This window comes from Macrobrachium nipponense, chromosome 8, assembly GCF_015104395.2.
Source record: "Macrobrachium nipponense isolate FS-2020 chromosome 8, ASM1510439v2, whole genome shotgun sequence".
NCBI classification, from domain to species: domain Eukaryota; kingdom Metazoa; phylum Arthropoda; class Malacostraca; order Decapoda; family Palaemonidae; genus Macrobrachium; species Macrobrachium nipponense.
Window position 1 is genome coordinate 41,490,932 of NC_087203.1, and position 20,669 is coordinate 41,511,600.

The 20,669-nt window shown below is 38.2% G+C and overlaps 1 protein-coding gene and 1 pseudogene across 2 annotated transcripts in view; both read right to left on the reverse strand.

The window, feature by feature from the left end:
* LOC135222715 (uncharacterized) overlaps positions 1–20,669 on the reverse strand; it is a 137,496-nt gene that overhangs the window by 43,502 nt on the left and 73,325 nt on the right. The window lies entirely within an intron of this gene.
* Positions 10,748–20,669, reverse strand: part of LOC135223327 (uncharacterized) — a 24,914-nt pseudogene continuing 14,992 nt past the window's right edge.

Sequence of the window (20,669 nt, forward strand, 5' to 3'; positions counted from 1 at the left end):
GCTTTGCATGTTTGGGGATTAAAGATTCAGATTATCTGATCCCATTGCTAATGTGCTTTTTCGAGATGGTTTCCTATAATCTTCATAGGAATAAAACATGAAGTTCATGTAATTATTTTCTGTGTTTTATACAGTCTTTTAATATACATGGCCAGACATTATGTGATTTTGTTTTATTTACCAAACTAATTATAAAACTGAACTGACTTTTAAATTTGAGGAATAAAGCATAATAGCTTGCCTGGTTTGGGCAAATAGAAGCAAAAAAATAAGATACAAAATAATTTGTGCTTTGATGAGCCACATGAAAGTTTATAAATGTAACTTAGTGCTCATTTTAAACTTGTGGTTCATTGCAGTTTTCAACAAGTTTACTGGTGAGACTGCTTACCATGTACAGTAGTATAACTGAGTAGTATTTGAATTATTTGTACAAACCCATTAATCATAAATAATCTAAATGTCAGTAAGGAGGGAGGAGAAGGCTTATGAACTTTATATGACGATGTAGCTCCAAAATGGCTCCCAGTTCCAGAAGAATGATGGAGTTGGCAGTATTCCTCGGAATAATGAGTATTTTCATAAGTAGGGGGGACTTCTATTGGATGGTGAGCCCAAGAGACTACACTAGCCAAGCACAAGAGTTATAACAGCTGGTACAGTGGCACCTTAATTTAACAGAACTCTGCTTATTGTATTTTGTTACTCAGCAGACAAAGGACACCAATGAATGACTAAAGCACACGAACTGTGGTGTATGGTCTGTCTTTCCTTGTAAACAAAGAGCCCATGCCCACAAGTTCAGACATATAAGTGTTGCCAGCTATTATAGGTGCTGTGTATTTTTCTAAGGTCTTGTTCAAGGTTTGGTTATGTGCAGGACCTAATAGTAAATTCCCAACAGAGAATAGAAAATAAACACAATGCCAGAGGTGCTCAGTCTGAACATGAGTTTGCTGACATAAGGGAATTTGAGGTATTTTTGTCTTTCTAGCTAATTTTACTGGCAGAATCGATTAACAGCATTTTGGTGCCAGTAAGCAATTTATAAGTGGTCTATTGGCGTCGATATCTGGTTAACAGCTTTGTTAAGTAGTTTATCGTCGCTTATGGCGTCATAAACACCATTTATTACCATAATTATTGTGATGTTCTCGGCCGGGAATGAAACCTCTGTTATTAACCACATGGTGTTGAATGTTTCACAGACTTACAAATATCTACACAGCACTAATGGCCTAGAAGAATAGGAATAGAATACTTACCCTCAGTCTCAAGATTTTTGAAGACTTTAGTAGTTGATCCCACCTGTAGGAGTTTAGTGCTGTCAGTGTACCTCGTGCGGTGCACTGTAGGCATTACTTATGGGTCATTGCAGCATCCCTTCAGCCCCTAGCTGTAACTTCTTTCTTTCCCTTTACTGTACCTCTGTTCATATTCTCTTCCATCTGACTTTCTATCCTCCCCTAACAATTGTTTCACAGTGCAACTCCTTGCTGTTAATTTTCCTTTCAGCACTGAATAACCTCATAGGTCCCAGTGCTTGGCATTTGGCCTAAATTCTATATTCTAAGTAGAGTTGATCCCATATAGAAATGGGAGTACGTAGATCAATAAGAAAGAAGCACAATAAATTAGATAATTGTTAATGGGCATTTCAATAGAAATTTCTAATACAGTAGCAGATTTTAAAATTCATTTTTGCAGTGGTGAAATCCAATTTTGGACTTAAGGTGTCTCAGGTAATCCTGATTAATGTATTAATAAACTTTACCTTAATATAATTTATCTAACCCTAAATCCCCAAAAACCGCACCAAAATTTACCACATTGGCAACCCTGTTACCTCCTATTCTGTCCGCCAGTTGCAACACTGACTGTCGTTGACAGATACGAAAACCTTCCCTCAAATCAGTTGTTAACGAGCGCCCGTGTTGTTTACATCACTGCCGCTCTTTATAAATTTCCTTAAACATTTTTGTGCCTTTAAAGCTTTTATTATTTGTTAAATGAGACTTTATATGAATTACCACTCAGCATTACATCACGAAATAGTGAATTAACTTTGATTCTATTGCTGTGGGTCTTATCTTAAATTACGAACTTTTTGCGCGACCCGGAACTACTGACTGTCCAATTCTACAATGGATTACAAGAAATTACGATGCTTCCTTCTGCCAGCAACACCAGGAACTGCCCCGGTTTGTGGGACAAGGATGAGTAGCAGGGAGTATGAACCCCATGACATTTGTAGCTCTTGTCTTGGACAGTTTGTGACTTGACTTCTCGTTGTGACGTATGTAAGCCCTGGTCTGACGAGGATATGACTGCTTATATGAAACGCCAAACAATCTTGCAGCGTAAAAGATCGGTTAAGGAGAAAAAGAAATCGATTGCTAGAACTGTATCTAACGAATTCTTTGACTTTGGGCGCTCATGGTTCTGGCTCTTCGGTTTCGGTATCGTACGACTCCGATTCCGAATTAATTGATGCTTTGCCCCCTGTACAACCGGTAATTAGTGAAGTTATTTCTGATGTGGATTCAAAGATTTTGGCAATGGAAACTACCTGGAAACAGAATTTTAAGAAATTACAGCTTAGTCTAGATAGAGATATTTCAGCTAAGTTTAACAATCTGTCAGAGAATTTTCAAGAAGCCTTTACTAGAATGTCTAACACACTTTTAGATTCATTTTCAGCTCCTCGTCAGGTACCTGTCGACAGCACCATGGGGAATAACCGTGAACAGATACCCCGGGCCGGCTTGTGAACCCCGTCGTGGCGAAGGCCTAGGGGGATCCGGCGTCCGGGCAGGTGCCTAACGAATCTTTACCCAACGTGTCCCCTGTTAGTCCCGTAACAGTGCCAAAGGGCGCTTATTTAGGAGAAGGGGGGAGGGATATTAGTGTCAGACCTAAGATAGCTAGTCGTCAGGATTTTACTTCAGGGGAAGTTTCTAAGTTAGGATCTGACGATGATGATGATGATGACGCGGATTCGTGTGATATTGATGTTTATCCTCGAATGGATGTCATGATGTAGAATTCAAGAAACTTTTTGATTTAATTTTGAGTTTTCTTCCTCAGGCGAGGCCTAAAGAGCAGAAGCAGCCTCCGCCGCGTTGTATTACAGAAGGGATTTTTCTTGACGGTCCTTCCTGGTCACGGGAATTTTTACGTTTTCCCTTTGCCCAGAGGTTCGCGAGAGTGAGGGCGGACGTTGCCGCTAAACTTTCGAAGGTGATCGGGGAAGGAAGAGGAAGCTCTCTTCTCTTCTACGACACCGGAGAGGAGTTTACCAGGTGGCGGATGATTCTTCATTCTCTCGACCCCCAAGCCAAATCCTGATTTTTGTCTGACTTTCAAGTCAACCCTTGCCTTCTAAGGCTTCGGTCTCTGTCTCAATTGCAGATTTTATTGCTATGGAGTCTGTTATGAAGCCTCCTTACAAGAAGCTCAATCCTTCAATGTGGGTCCTCGGAGGGCTTTTTAATGTATATCAAGGACTCCGGGATTGTTCCTCCTGATGCTCCTCTTTTTGAGAAAAATTCTGCTCATCCATTTCAATCGCTTCTGTACATCAGAACGAGCTTGCTGCTTTCAATGTAGGCCTTTCCTGTTTCTCTAAGGCGTAACCTGTATTTGTCGCAGTTACCTCCTCTGTATCGAAGATTCAGAGAACCCGTCTGTTGTCCTCTTCTCCTTTTGGCGATTTTCCTTTTCGATATTTCTGTGCTTTCTGAGGTTTTGAAGGAACATCAAGGTGATGCCTCTTTCCCAAGCTCACTGGGCCTTATCAAGAGCTTTTTCCTCTGGTCTTCCTCCCGTTCCTTCAAGGAGTAAGCGTAAAGTTTAGGACCAGATCTGTACTTCTGCTCCAGCCCAACAACCTCCTTCTGGCTCTTTTTTCCAGAGTACATCTCAGGTTGCTGGTGCCTCTTCTTCATCCTCTGGTGCTCACCCCCTTTGAAAACGCGAGAAGAGGTTGCTTGTGGCTCTAAGGGCAGAGAAAGAGCTCAACCTCCAGGAGGACCTTCTTCTTCTTCTTCTTCTTCTTCTTCCTTGTCTCTGCGTAAGAATTTTCGGAAAGTAAGGAGTCATCACCTCGCTTGGAGACCGCAGTAGGAGCTTGTCTCTCCCGCCGCCATTGGTCAGCTTGGCAGGGGAGAGCGTGGATGCTTGGGTGGTGGAGGTCCTGAAGGAAGGTTACGAGATCCCTTTTGTTTCCAGACCTCCACTTTCCAATCGTCCTCTCGAGTTCAGCAGTAATTCCCCTCACTCAATCAGGGGTCAAGCCTTGGAGAAGGAGCTTTCGGCCCTCTTGGAGAAGGATGCCATAGAGCGAGCTCCTCCTTCTCCCGGGTTTTACTCTCGGATGTTTGTAGTTCTAAAGGCCTCGGGTGCCTGGCGCCCCATCATAGATCTTTCGGTTTTGAACAAGTTCATTCTGAAGTCCAAGTTCAGGATGGAGACGGTCCAGACTGTTCTTTCATCCGTCAGGAGGGGGGACTGGATGATTTCCATCGATCTGCAGGATGCTTATCTGCAAATCCCCATCCATCCAAGAAGCAGACCTTACCTTCGGTTTTTCACGGACTCGGGAGTTTTCCAGTTCAATACCCTTTGTTTCGGCCTCACCACTGCTCCACAGGTCTTTTCTCGGGTGATGGCTCCTGTTTCAGCTATTCTGCATCAGTTTAAATGTAAGGATGCTTCGGTATCTGGACGATTGGTTAGTCCAGGCCGAATCTCTAGAGAAATGTCTCCGGTCGAGGGAGATAGTTCGTCTCTTTGTGTCGAGTTGGGCATTCGTGTCAACTTCGACAAGTCCAATCTAATCCCTTGCCAGATCATGACTTATCTGGGGATTGTTTTGAATTCCCAGATTTTGAGGGCTTTCTCCGCTCAGAAACGGATAGACAAGCTTCTGAGTCTGATCGAAGAATTTTTGTCCTCCGTAACGCAGCCAGTTTCTCTTTGGAGGTCTCTCCTGGGCCATTTGTCATCCCTCATCCAACTGGTTCCCGGAGGTCGTCTCAGAATGAGGTCCCTTCAGTCGACACTTCGCCAGTCATGGGATTTTCGTGTCCGAGGACACGATAGCTCGCCTCTTCTCCACAATGTCGGAAGGATCTCCGTTGGTGGATGCAAGTTCACCGCCTCAAGTCAGGGACATCTCTTTCTTTCGGTTCCTCCGTACCTAATGTTTTGGTCAGACGCCTCGGATCAAGGTTGGGGCGCACACCTGGGCTCCGAAGCCGCTTCGGGCCTTTGGTTAGAGGAGTAGAGGATCATGTCAATAAATTGGAGGGAACTGAGGGCAGTGTACCTAGGCCTTCTTTCATTTCCAGGAACAACTGTTGGAGTCGGTTGCGCGATCTTTGTCGACAACACCAGCAGTCTCGTACTTGAGAAACCAAGGCGGCACACAGTCGGATCTTCTCACTCAAGAAGCCCGATCAATCCTGTGTTGGGCAGAAAGACAGGGGGATTACGTTGGTCCCTCAGTTTATCCTGGGCCATCACAACGTCTTAGCAGACGCCTTGTTGAGACCGAACGAAGTTCAAGGGTCGGAGTGGACACTTTGCCAGGAAGTCTTCGACAGCCTCAGGAAGAAATAAGGCCTGTCACAGTCGATCTGTTTGCCACCCCACTGAAATTTTCGGTGCCAGATATTCTTCGGCCCATTACCAGACTCCTCAGAGTGCCGGGACAGACACTCTTTTGCAGGACTGGGAGGGACTTTCAAGCCTATGCTTTTCCTCCGTTCTCTCTGGTAAGGTCAGTCCTCAACAAAGTGAGGGCAACCCAAAGCGTCTGGATCTCACCTTGATCGCCCCCTTCTGGGCCACAGAAGGAGTGGTTTCCCGACCTTCTGGAAGCACTGGTGGAACCCCCCATTCGCCTGCCAGAGAGACCAGATCTTCTCAAACAACCCCATTTTCATCGGTTCCATCAGAGGCTCCACATGCTTCATCTTCATGCCTGGAGACTGTCAGGAGGTTCTCCAAGCACGAAAGGGTTCTCCTCCAGAGTGGCGCGACAGTTGGCTCTTGCCAGACGGCAATCAACCAGAGTAAATTATCAGGCTAAATGGTCGGTTTACAGACGTTGGTGTAAGTCTCAAGGACATTCAATTTCTAGACCTTCCTTACCGAGAAAGTAGCGGAGTTTTTAAGTTCATTTACATCATGACAGGGCCCTGTCACCTTCGTGCATTAAGGGTTATAGGTCTGATGCTTTCCCTATGTTTTTAAGGCAAGGCTCCCTGAGAATCTCTTCATCTTATGTCATTAGAGATTTACTTCGATCTTTTTTCCCTATCTCGACCCAGGCCGCAGTGTTCGCCTCCGACATGGGACGTTAACAAAGTCCTTCAAGCCTTAAGGTTCCCTCCGTTTGAGCCTCTGAATTCTGCCAAATTTAGGGACCTCTCTTCTTAGACACTCTTCCTTGTCTCACTGGCTACAGCCAAGAGGGTGGGTGAACTGCAAGCACTCTCTTTTCTGGTTGCCAGATCTGGACAAGACATGATTTTTGTCATACCTTCCTGAATTTGTCGCAAAGACTGAATCGTCTGATAATCCCATTCCCCAGGTCTTTCGTACTGAAGTCGCTGGTCGACTTTGTTGGTAATTTAAATGAGGAATTAGTTCTTTTGCCCTGTTTAGGGCGCTCTCATGTTATTTACGCCGCACGAAGGACATTCAGGGTCGTCCCCGTCATCTGTTTGTTTCACCCCGAAATGTCAAGAAGACCTATTTCAAAGAATGGTGTATCCTTTTTTCTCAGAGATCTGATCGTTAAAAACTGGTGGTCGGCTGATGGGGAAGAACCAGACGCCGAGAGCACACAGTATTAGAACAGTTGCTACATCAGTAGCTTTTATGAAGAACGTCTCAGTCGCCAAGGTGCTCGAGGCGGCGACTTGGCGTTCTAATTCTGTTTTGCCTCTTTTTACTTGAGGGATATTTCTCTAGTTCTAGGCGACCTTCGTTCTTTGGGCCCGTTGGTGATGGCAGGACAGGTCGTCAGACAGGAGAATTAGGTAGTCTTCCTGTGTTACATTTGGTTGCTACCTGTATATTATTCATTAATTTTTGTTTTGTTGTATATATTTTTTTTTTGTTTTTGTATTATAACCCATGGCAGTTTTTGACGTTGTTATAATGGGAATTAGGCAGTTTGGTATTTAGGTGTTGTTGATGACAAGGACTGACTGCTTGGCAACTCATGCTGCTTCCATTTTCAGTGTGAAATGGTTCCAGCCACTGGGTTGTCGGCACTCGGGCGACTACGCTTCTCCCAGAGTCGATGCTGACCTAGGACTAGCCACTGGTTCGCTTGTCCTGACGACTCCTGCTTCTTCACTGTCCTGGACAGGGAATTAGTCGATGGATCGTCTGCTGTCATCTGGTGACTCGCTCACCATCTACTTTTTGTCTCACCTGTTTTCCTCGGAGTCAGACACTCGTGTGAGATCAGGCGACATTTAGTAGCCTGAGTTTCTTGTTGACGAAGTCGGTTGCGTTGATACACCCCCGATGATCGTGTAACATGAGACCAGGTTGGACTGTCAGGCATTCCGTCCTTCTTGGGACTGAATCGCCTTTTTGCTCCGCGCTCCTTTCTTTCTTCTTGGCACCAGAAAGCTTGAGTTTAGGAGTTGCTCATGAGCCGATTCGTTGCTGGCGACGTTGGGTTGCGTTGATACACCCCCAAGGTTTGCTTAGCTTTGAATCGCCCAGACAGTCCAGACACTCATCCTTTAGGGAAAGAATAGTGCTTGATAGTCTTCAGGGTGCAGCCTTGCTGTCCTTGATTCGTCTGACTGGTCACCTGGTCGGTCACCTGACTTTAGTACAGACGGACTGACTATGCACTTACTCCTTGTCCTGTGCTACCGCAGTTTGGTGGCATTATGGTAGGAGACTTTGAGTTGTTAGTATCTTTGACCTTGGGTTGAGTTTTGACTGCCTATGATATATATTTCCTTTGTTTGTTTTCTCCTATTCTGTCCGAAGGGGAAATTGTATTCAGATTCCCTCCTCCTTTTCAATGTGGTTAATCGGGCTAGATAAATTATATTAAGGTAATGTTTATTAATATGGAATTTTTATTCTAAAATTAATATTAATAATCTTACCTGTAATTTATCTAGTCCCACCCATCCTACCCCACGATCTGCCTATCACAACTGATTTGAGGGAGGTTTTCGTATCTGTCAACGACAGTGTTGCCAACTGGCGGACAGAATAGGAGGTAACAGGGTTGCCAATGTGGTAAATTTTGGTGCGGTTTTTGGGGATTTAGGGCTAGATAAATTATAACAGGTAAGTATTATTAATATTAATTTTAGAATAAAAATTCCATTTTCATGCCTAGAATGTGTGACTATTGAAGAAAAGCAGCATTAAGGATTAAGATATCATTATGGTATCACACTGCCCAATAGTCAATTTCTTTTGTTTCCTGCGCTGTAAAAGTGTGAAACAGTTTTCCTGTCAGTATTAGGGACAAGTGATTATGCAGCATAAAACACCATACAGTCGACCCCCATTATTCGTAGTCCCACGATTCGAGGACTTGTCTATGTACTGTATATCTTCGTTATTTGTGGAAAATTCGCCTATTCATGGTATTTTTCAGTGAGAAATGTTGGCAGATTACTGTTATTATTTTATATTTTTCGTGACTAAATGCACTTTTTGTGATAAAACTATTGCAATAGTCAGGTATAGGCATTTTCAGTTTTTTTATGTTTTAACTATCAAAATGGGCAGTTTAAGTATTTTTAGAGGGGTTTTAAGTATTCATGGAATTTAGCTATTTGTGAGGGGGTGGGGGGCTCTGGTACCCATCCCCCACAAGTACAGGGTCTACAGTATTTACATACCATTTTTTATCTAGAATATTTCATTAGCTTATCTTCATTGATATTTGTTATTTTTCCTCATTAATTTATGCTCTTGTCTTTTCGTTGCTCTATACGTTTTCAATTTTGCTGAAGGATATTCTGTAGTGTGGAAGTGTTGCCTCTTTACATTAGAATGCGAATTGTGAGTGCTGCCGATAGATTATGAAAATAATGTTTGTAAGGAATATAGTGAAAATTTACCATTTAATACCATATATCCTTTATTTATACACATTACATTAATAACTATTATTAGATCCTGATAATGCAGTGAATCTTATGAACTGCAAAGATAGACCAAATAATGTATATTTGTAAATAGAATGTTAAAAAAGAATTGCTATACAAAAAATATACTTGGTATTGTTCATCAGAAGAATATGGAAGGTAAAGTGTTAGTATTTTTATGAGCTGGATTCAGAAGCAAAAGTATAAAGAATATTTTGTATCAGGTGGAAATCAAAGTTAAAGTAGTACTGTACCAGTCTTTTTTGCACCATTTTGTGAATGTGAATAACAACTGTTACAGGAGCTCCTTTTTTTTTCTTATTAACATTTCCTCTGAAATGAGATTACTAGAAGTGTAACTTGATATACAATTAAAGTAACGTAAGTCATACGCAATTGCAAAGGAAAATCTGATCCTGTGGTAGACCTTTATCTCATGAGGAAGGAAGATGAGACAAGTTGATGTTGATTATATGGAACTATTATGCCTGTGGTGTCTTTTTTAAGAAAAAAATATCTGGGTTTTACAAATATCCACTTAACAGACAAACACTGTACGTACTGTAAGACATCTTTGTAACTTACTGCTTTCCTCTGCATGAGAAACTATTAATACTATTTTATGTGTTATTTCAGCTGAGATTCCTTATTGTCATGTTGTCATAGCTCCTGACCGATGAATGTGTTTTGTTGTTCGTAAGAACCTTGCAGACCAATAAACCAGCTGCCTCTGACCCTATTATTGACTGAGTTTCAATAGTTCCATAGACATGGGAAAGCTTAAGATTTGAAGTATTGCGGCTATTTTCAAGAGATGAGGTAAAGGTTTTATTGAATGTTTTACAGTACTCACAAAAGTTTTTGGTACTAAATACACACTGGAATTATGATTTACTTGGTAATGTAACTGCTGTTATTATAGAGCATGCCACAGTTAGCAGTTACCCAGAGTGCTTTCACATTTCACACCCATACAATGTGACCATTGTAGCAATTAACTTTTTGTAGCTGCTGTATAAAGCTGCTGTGATGATATAGAGTTGTTAGCCTGGAGGTATGAAAGCCACTTACTGTATTTCTTTTTGACACTTGAAGGTATTGATTGATCCTCATCCATTCTAAGATACCAAGAATTGAACTATAAATTTAATGTAATACTATTAAGAAGTCACTGTATTTATTATGGGCATAAAAGTTGTCATATTTGGTTTGGACATATTGTCCCTGCAGTGTGGTGATTTTTTATCCTAAAAAGAATTAGAATATAGAGAGAAAGGAGTTGAGTTCAGTTGCTCTGTGACCTGATGACAACTGATAAAGATATAAAACCAATAACATGTAATGGCATATGAAGATTATGAATTTATTTAACAAGGTTATGTCTCTTTCGTGGCTTCATTCTGTACTGTAGACTTAGAGTTGAATTTGTATCATAAATTATGCAATATTTATTAGTTGTCTCAAAGCAATGAGGTCTAGCTAGTATATTTGTTCCTACATCTTCTGTATGATATTGATAGTTCTTTAGTAGCATAATTGTTTTATTACATACATGTATAATGTGTCTATCACTATATTACAAGGTTTTATGAAATTTATAAGATACAAATTACATGGTGCATTAGCAATCTGAAAACTCTCCAACTACACAATGTTTGGCCTCTGTATTCCAGTCTTTTGAATGATTTATCAAACTCCTAATTCCCAAACCTTTAAGATAAACTGTTCATTTACTTCCTCCTGCTGATACCAAATCGGAAGCTCTTGGTATTGCCAGAGATTCCCCGATCATTGGCTATAGACCTCAGGTACTGAAGAAGTTCTCCAGCACGCATTTGGTTCTTCTTCCTCTTCAACCTCCTCTTCTTCAGCCTCAATCATTTGAGCTGCTGGGGTGAATTTTGGGGATGGCTGAGCATTTGGAGCTGTGGAACAAAAAGAAACATTTTTAGTGTTATTGTAATACATTAGTTGAAGTGAGTAGTTCAACAAAACTATTTTTGTACCACTATGGTACTCTCATTCTCGAAGATAAGTGACAGGGAAATTCCATGTTACCACATGATTTCCATTCTTGTTGATCACTTTTTCGGTAGATTATTTTTAGAAATAAAAATTAAATAGATATTTAGAAAATGTATACAAATATTATAGTGCATTAGTTTTTGTATGTTCTGTAATAACTAAATATGTAATTGAGTCTGCAATACTGTAATGGTATGATGGATTAATGTAGTTTCATGGAAGCAGTATCAACTTATAATTGATATTCCTATCCAGGCAGCAACAGGGGTTTGCAAGTGAGATTTATGTCGAATTAGGAATCCCTTGTTTATTCCTTGGATTTGGCTTTGTTTACTTTATTCATTACCTTACCTGAATTTAAGTACTATATGAGAGATTTGGATTGATTTTCAAATTAAGGTTTATGCACAATGTATCAAGCTTTTCTGTGATTATAAGGCATGTGTCTCATTACCATTAATTTCATAATTATGGAATTCTTTAAATGTTATTAATGGAAACTATGGCAAAATAAATCTTTAATAAAAGTTTAATAAAGTAAAGTAAATAATGAAATGAAATGTGGAATTAATAGAGATTAAATTAATTTTTATCCTTGCTAATAGTTGGCTTTCAGCTGGAGTTTTTGGCATCCTGGTAAGAAATCATCTATATCTAATCTATTGGACATGGAAGGGTTAATTGATGGTTGTCAGAAGCAGTAAAATTATAGTAATGAGTAAAAAAGATACTTAAACTAGATTTCATATTAGAATTATTAATACCGTGCAAAAATCCTTTGGGGATGTGTCTTTTGAATATATTTTCTGACCTTGTTCAGCAAAGTTCGCCAAAAAATTTTGTCTGTGTCAAAGTTAGTGGTTAAATTTTTAAGTTGGCGGTTATGCTTATTCAAGCAAAGTGCTAAAAAGTTGCCAGAAAATTTAGTCTTGTTACTGGGCCTATCTATAACAGATGTTGAGAAAGATTGCAAATATACATATATAGTGTGTTTTATAGGATGATGATGAGACATATTGGTGCCCTTAAAGGCTGCCAATTTGACATTTAGGTATATTCTTGTGCAGGTCTAGTTTGCCTGCACTGTGCAGGCATACCTTCACCACTAACAATAAACATTTTTTACGTCAGTTTCTGTAGCAACCATGCCATCAATTGGGAATAATAATTGGCTTTGCTATTATCAACAAAAAAAATTATAAATTTCAAGATTTAGAAGATCCCTTCACTTTTTTGAACTACTTTCTGTAATTGCTTCTCATATTGTTGATTTTTTTTTTGCAACACTATCTTTGTCAGCACAGAATCAATCTCCTATAGTTTTTTCAATAATTAAAATATGCAGGTTCTTTTTTTTAAGAAGCTTAGGATTTTACTTTGCCAAAGAAAAAAGACTCATCCCATCCCAGTTTCAGTCAATGGAATATTCAAGGTACTGACTAATGTTGCTGTTATTTTCAGCCATCATTACATCGTAAATTATTTTTCTTGTTAAAAAAAATTGCAAAAAATTATTAAATATAGATAAATCTGACATCTATATCAGTCATTGAGAAGATTAAACGCACTATATTATCACTTTTAAATTTGTTAAAACTCAACGCTTTCTCTTCATGATTGAAGTGTACTCCCTCTCCTAAGACATGCAGAGAAATGAGCAAAAATTTGCCTCCCCACACTAATGTTCAGGTGTGCTTTTGCAGGTCATTCCGTAACAGGCTTATCAACTGCGATAAACTATTTACTCAGGTTGCCTGCACAGGCAGAGAAACTGTGCAACTTGTTCACATTAACATTCAGTTATGCCTGTGCAGGCAGACCTGCACAGGTACATTAGTGGCAGCCCTAATGATACCAAAATGAGTTGGAGAATTTTGACTTGGGAAGCTGTTCCTTACATATTTTCCTTCTTTTCATGCTTTTCTTTTCAACTTGAGCATATGAAGTTTTTCTTCCCTGAAGTTCCCATAGTTTTAACCTGTACTGCGATAGCTTTTACTATTACAAGTGCTACTGTTGTATTTTGTAAGATATTAGTAGAGTATGTATATAGATAGTAATCTAAGTAGTGGGTTTTTAATTGTATACGTATTCTGTATGATAGTGTACATTTGTAGGTGTTCTAATAATATATTGTAAGGGAACCAAGTGCTAACTTAGAGATTATGATGTTTCATTAGGTGTGCACTATTTATTTAAGCTGTATTAGTAGTATGCTTTCATTAAATTATTTTGATCAGAAGATTAAATATTTTATGATGTTTTGAGCTGTGCATTTGTTTTACTGGTACAATTTATTTTATGGTTTTATGTTTGAAAATATGTTCTTTGTTATTTTAAATGGTGTGTTCCCACAAAAGCTTTTCGTTCTCATAAATACTGTCCTATTGTTCACCCTGATCTACCTAGTAAAAGAGCTTAGCTTATCCAGTTAAGTTTTCTCCAGTTCAGCAAAAATAATCTTTATATCTTCCTTGTTGTCCAAGCCTAATATATTCACTACCTAGTACTGCCAGGGGCCAAATTGCTTTTGAATTATGTATAGCATAAATCTTGTGAATCCAATTGATTGATTCCTTTATTAGCCTTCGTGTTTTTCATCTCTCATAATCGTACTTCTTCTGCACCTCTTGCTTACATCTACCTGAAGGAACGGGGTGTCCTGGTTGGTCTGAGAGTGGGAAGTCAAATGAATTGTGGTATCCTCTGGATCCAGAGCTTCCGCCTCCCATAGAAAGACCGCGGAATCGAGCCATGGGGTGGAAAGGTTGGAACCTCTTGCGCTCTCCTGCAGACTGTGTCATGGGGCTGAATGATGATGGCTGAAATAAATAAATGAGATGTTCATGGTAAGTAATTTGAGATAAGACAATTAAGAGGAATTTTATGTACAGAAAGTCAGTTAGCAGATTTAAGCAAAATTCTTGAAAAATCATGAAGGGTAGGATATTTATATTAAACAACACACATATTCACAGTATATAAAGTAAAAAAAAATATTTACTTAAGATCATTTTAGATGTCATGAAACTTCTTGACAAGTGAAATTTAAGAGCAAAGTTGTCAAATGTTTGGGATAACCACAGATATTGTCAATTAGATTAGTTTTTGTGGAAGAAAATTAATCAAATTCTAAAGTGAATAACTGCCTCCTTGCCATTTTGTCAACTGTTACCATTTTTTGTTACTTATATTCAAGTAGTTTAACAAAACATAAATAGTAACTCAACTGTTCTAGAATATGGAATATTAACTTATGTACTGCATTTACTATGAACCTACTTGCACATACCAAAGACTACATTGCATAGTGAAGTGAGTTAGTGTGTTGGTAATATTATGGTACAAGGTATTACAATACATGTGTTGTGTTAATGATAATTACCTGTTAAGTAATTGGATTATATGTATTCTTTACTAGTTATTTGTCTAAAGCATTCTTGACTGTACTTGAGTTTTTGTATTACTTTTCATAAAAGCGTGCATCCATTGCTTATAACTTCAGCTCAAGTTCCTTATTCCGTATGCTTTTACAATATTGACCTTACCTTCCTTTCTTTTAGCAAACACAAGCTCGTGGTGCTTGGGAAGAATGGTAGTGCATTTAATCTGGTACCTTGTTCCAAGTCAACCTGTATTTTTGATACTGACAGTTTCTTGTAACTTCCTTGTTCACATACAAAGATATTCTATAGTATTCAGTCTGTATTTTCAGAAATGACTACTTGAAGAAATGAACCTTTTAGTATTAAAAAGGAATTTTAATCTGTGTATTTCTGGATACTGTAAATCTGAGCAAAATACGCCTTTTATTTGATGTAGGCGGTATTCCTTAGCGTGAGCTGGAATTGGCCTTGCTGAAAAACTGTACAAGGCAGCTAGCTAGTGGTAGGAGGGTGAGTGGGGAAGACCCCTCTCACATCAGTCACCAAGCACTCTTTCTCTGTTCTCTGAGAAGTGAGGACATCTTGCTGAGAGCCTTCTGAATACCAAGTTGGAACTTAGTGTTTTTGTGCTTTGAATACTTCCTTCTCCTTTTAGGTGAATCCTTTACCATTGCTGCTCCTTTTGTAGGGTAGGATCTGCAGCTGTTCTTGCATAAAGGAGGTATGTGAAGAGAGGAGGAGCTAAGTAAAAAAGCCAGAGCATTTTCTCATGATCCCATATGAACTGCCCCATACAAAGCTGAGCCCTAAATCATAATCCCACATCAACCACCATGCTTCATCCTTGGTGCAAAAAAAAAAAAAAAGTGAGATATTGGCAGGTGAGTGGGGTTCATCTTCCACTCGCCCTTGTACCACCAGTTCACTATGTTGTTACCAAAGTATCCATGACTGATGCTAGCTTGTGCTGAGGAATACTCCTACATTAAAGGCTCAGGTTTGTATTCATAGGAAAAATACAAGTTACCTAAAAAAAAAAAATCTCATACTGAAACATTTTATTCTCAGTCTTAAGTGCACCTGCATATACATATACTACGTAGCTTTATAATGCTATATGGATATGTAAGATCCTGAAATAAATGACAAATTTAGACAATCCACATTATCCCCTTCCCCAAGTTCATTGTAAATTAGGTTGTAAATTAATGTGCCCCGATAATGAATTTTTGTGACAGAATGAGTGTTCCAAGCTGTAATTTTTGTTAAAATGCAGCATATGCATGTGTAGTATGACATGTTACCATAAATGTCAGTTTGAGTATATTTTGTCCCAATTAACTTACTGTGGATAAAATGGACATCTCAGTATAATAATAACAACCTGATATTCACTAGCTAAATTTTCATGAAAAAGTATGGTTTAGATTTGTTGTTATCTTGAGGACCACATGGTCATTGCTTCATTTTAAATGAACAGCTTATTGAACTTATCTAGTCCAGTCGTAAAGAAAAAAGAAATGAAGGGAAAGTTAAGAGACTGAAATCTAATTCTTCAATAGTTTACAGAGAAGACCTCTTTTGAACAAGATGGCCTCTGTAATGGGGCACTTGATTACTTTAAGTGTATCTTGTATTACACTCTGTAGGCAACACTAGGTTCTTTATTGTATTCCCTCTGTCCAAAGTGCAGTGCTATCTGCCATTTGCTTTTCTTACATTACCTTTGGTCTTGCTGTGCTTTTACTTTACATGACCCAGCTTTCACTTAGCTTAAGAACAATGTTCGGAAATTGGATTTGAAATGTTTCTGGTCTCGTTTAGCTAATTTTTTATTATAAGAATAAAGCACGAGATGGAAAATTTATAACTTAAAAATAAAATAAACATTAAAACGAAAGTAGTGATATCCAGATCTTGACAATACAGGGGAAAGACAGCAATGCTGCTACAAAGCACTGAGGACTGGTAATGCTGGTGATGTGAATTAGAGGAAGTGCCTAAAAAGAATCACGTAGCCCCTAATTACAAACACCATATTCCAAACTAGACTGGATAAGGTTATAATGTAAAACTGTAATATCAGGAAAGAAGGAAAGAACTTGAAGCATTTCAACAAATATTAAGTACCTTAGAGACAAATTTAACAATTTAAAACTATAATCTGTCAGAGATAGGCGTGAAGCAGTATTAAAAATGCTGGTGTGAAAATGCTGTTAGAGTGCGCTTCATGAAACCAATTGTACATGAAAGGTTTTATTGCATTTTCATAAAGAATTAGATGGGGTTGGTGACGGACATATAGATAGACAACATCTTTAGGTCATTGAATTTTATCGAATTGTGGTTATGTGCTTCATTTACAAGCACATTGAATTTTAGATCTGAAGAATTAAGAAAGATTAGTTCAGGGTCCAGTGTGAACAGCAGTGTGTTATGGGAGGTCAAGTAAGAGGGAACTGATGTACTATATGAAATTATTAAAGCATTAGTAGTTAGTAGAGATAGATGAGAAAATCAGCAGCAAAAAAGAAAAGTGGAAATCATGTAAGGAAAAGACTGATTACCACAAAACTTGGAAGGGGCAAATTTTTGCCACCAACAACAGATAAGTAAGTTGTTAGGTAAAAAGCTTGTATCGAGTTCATGAAAAGGCTGAATTAATTCATAATCAAGAAATTTTTGTTAGACTGTTGAGTGCCTTGCAGGTAACAAGAGGTTGGAATAGGACTGTTTGCTTCCATGCAGATAGGATGACTTAACATACTAATGTGCTGAGGTAAAAATTATCAAGTGGATTGTTCTTTGAAGGTGACCTGAAAAGGAGAGTTGGTTTCAAGTTGTCTTAAAGTGAGCACTGATTAAAATTTTGAAAAATTTAGTTATGATAAAAATTTAGGCAACAGACAGTGTTGTAAATGATTAGAGAAGCCACCTTTCTTTTTGAAAGGATGAATCATTGCCTACTTCCGAGAGGAAGGGTCTAGTGCAGAAACTGACTGGTAGAAAATAATAGACATACAGGATCCAGTTTGTATGTGAAATCTTTCAAGAAATTGCAATCTGGTATGATTTTGGTGAGATGCCTAACTGGTCTTTGTGGAAGCAAGAACTTCAAAGACTTTACAGCAGATAATACAGGGTGGGTTATAAGATTAAAGAAAGATAGAATAAGATCTTAAGAAACATTAGGGTTGTCAGAGAGAATGATATTTTTAGAGGGAAGGCAAACTTTAAAGCCATCAGAAGAGGAGAGAAAAAGAAGTTTTGGATTGATAGATACAGAGAATCTTGTCAAAGGACCGTTTTTCTTTGTTTGTTTAGTCAGAGTTTCTCATAACTGGTAAACTGTGCCATTAGAATAATTTGGATGATTATGCCCTTCTTAAAAGCACTTTCACATAGATCATAAAACAATATATTATGTATTTAAGTCTTGCACTATTCTAAGGAAACAATCAGTGCTTTAGATGTGGCTTAATTGTACATTTAATTTTTGATTTATGCAAAGCTCTTGAACACAATTTCCATGAAGAATGGTCAAATATCTTTATTTGACCATTATATGTAATACGTAAACTCCACATGCCAATGAAGAATGGTCAGATATCTATAAATTTGACCATTGTATGTAGTATGTAAGCTCAACAAGCTATTTATTGCAAATAAAGATAGTAAATTGGAGTCTAAAAATAAACACGGCAAGATGTTCATAATGGTACATTAGCTTGCTCGAAAAATATGCCAAAATGAATTACCTTGTAAGCATATGCTTGGAACCAGCGAGGGTAAAGTCTCTTGTGCATGGAGGTTGGTTTCTCAGAGGAAGTGGCTCAGGCAGGAGTTCAGATCCCTGGGAGGCTCCCATATCACCTCCATCTAATTTACCTGTGGATGAGAATCACATGAAAAGATTGCAAAAAGTTCAGTTCAGATATCAATGAAAAATAAGCTTATTTTGTATGTTGCTGTATGTGAAGAATGCCTTCGTGCATGTGTAAGGAATGATTGACAGTAAGAGATTAAAACCAAAACCTTTGTGGTTGAACATGAAGTATATTTTAGGATCCGTATGTATTCATTTTAATACAAAAGAGCTGTTTGGTATCTGGTGTGATTGATTAAAAATTCATTGAAAAAGAGGAAACATAGGGAGAGAATCAAAGCCCTAGAAATATTACCAGAAATAGGTAAGGGAGCAAAGTTGGAAGTAAAAAATAGTAGCTAAAATGGTTAAAATGAGAATTTAGAAATGAGCGTACAAAAAAAAAAATGGGTAAACCCACAGAAGAACTGTACCTAATACAATTCTTCTTGTGTTTTAATAATTTATGGACATCGTTATCAATTTATTAATTTGTTAATTTACATTTCTTTTTGATAGGCGATGTCTTCTTTCTTTCTGTATTTCCCATTATTTTCTGTTACTTCTTTCTAATGAACATCATATTCTTTGGAAGCTCGAATTTCAAGTCAGTGGTTCCTTTGGGTTTGTTCCATATGAGACTTAACCGAAGACTTTATAACTATCAGGAGCATTACCCAGGTTGAGCTTCTTAAAGTTCTACAGAGATCAATCATGAATAAAATGCAAAAGAAAGTCCTCAGTGAGAATTTACATGAGGGAACAATCATGACAAATATCTTCAGTGCAAAGCAAAGGGCTACTGTTCCCGTAGCGGGGAAGTGCCGTTGGTGCATCTCGTACAGTGCACTGTAGACATTACTCATGGCTTCTTTGCAGTATCCCTTCGACCCCTAGCTGCAACCCCTTTCATTCCTTTAACTGTACACCTCCATTCATATCTTTCTTTGGTCTTGCTATCGACCATCTACTAACAATTGTTTCATAGTGCAACGGTGAGGTTTCCCTCCTGTTACACCTTTCAAACCTACCTACTCTCAATTTCCTTTTCAGCGCTGAATCACCTCGTTGGTCCCTGCGCTTGGCCTTTTGCCTAAATTCAGTATTTTTTATTCTATTCTGAAAGTGACCTTGATGAGAGAGAAGCGATCAGGAGGTGCCTTTGAAGATCCTCGGGCGAAGATATTCCGAATTCCGGAGAGTTATTTTTTCCTCCCTCCCTCAGGGTGGAGACTCTGGAAACAGTTGTTTTTAACAAGTTTTCCAGGTTAGTTTTTAATTAGTGGAGTTAATTTGCTCTCTTTGATCCCTTTCTCCTGAATTTCTTTCCTTGATTCGCTTTATTTTCTTTGGATTATTTTCCTCCGGTGGGTTTGAGCGGCATTTCTGGATGAGAGGGGAATACATAGTGGTTCTCATGTTACTTTTTGTCAGTATGATGTGTAATGCATTGATTTATTGTTATAAATTATTATGTGATATAAATGTGAATATTATACGTATGTAAATTAACTTATTAAACCTTGAATAACCCTTGAAATAGACTTCACTAACCTTGGAAAAACTTACACCCAAAGAGAAGTATACGTATATGGTAAGTTATTATTATTATTATTATTATTATTATTTTGGTAGAAGACCCTCTTTTAGGCAAATGCTGTTAAAAGAATGGCAGAATTTAAGCGAGTTGACTTTTATATTTTGTTGTTTCTATTTTCCTTACAATTCACTTCTCAGGCTCAGCGATGTTTACTCAGAAATATCTGAGCCTGAGAAGCGAATTGTAAGAAAAATAGAAAAAAACAATATATAAAATTCAACTCACTTAATCCTGCCATTCTTTTTAACAGATATTATTATTGTTATTATTTATTATTATGAGAAGATGAACCATATTCATATGAATCAGGTGCACAGGGACCATTGCCTTGGAATTTAAGTTTCCAAGGAATATGGTTTCCATTTGGAAGAAATTACAGAAGATGATACGGAGTACAATAAGACGAGATCAATTAATTGAAATGAAAGATGAAGTAATGCATAAAATAAAAAAATAGAATAGTTTATTAATTAAAGTACATGGTAAATTGTTTACGGGTAGTCATGCACTGCAATTTCGCTTAGGCTTTGAAGGTTCTAATTTCACAATGTCCTCAGGGAGACTGTTCGATGAGGAAACAGAAACCTATCCTGGCTTTGATTCAAATCTGTTGTTTGGTTTCATACAGGCATATGTTGGAGCCATGG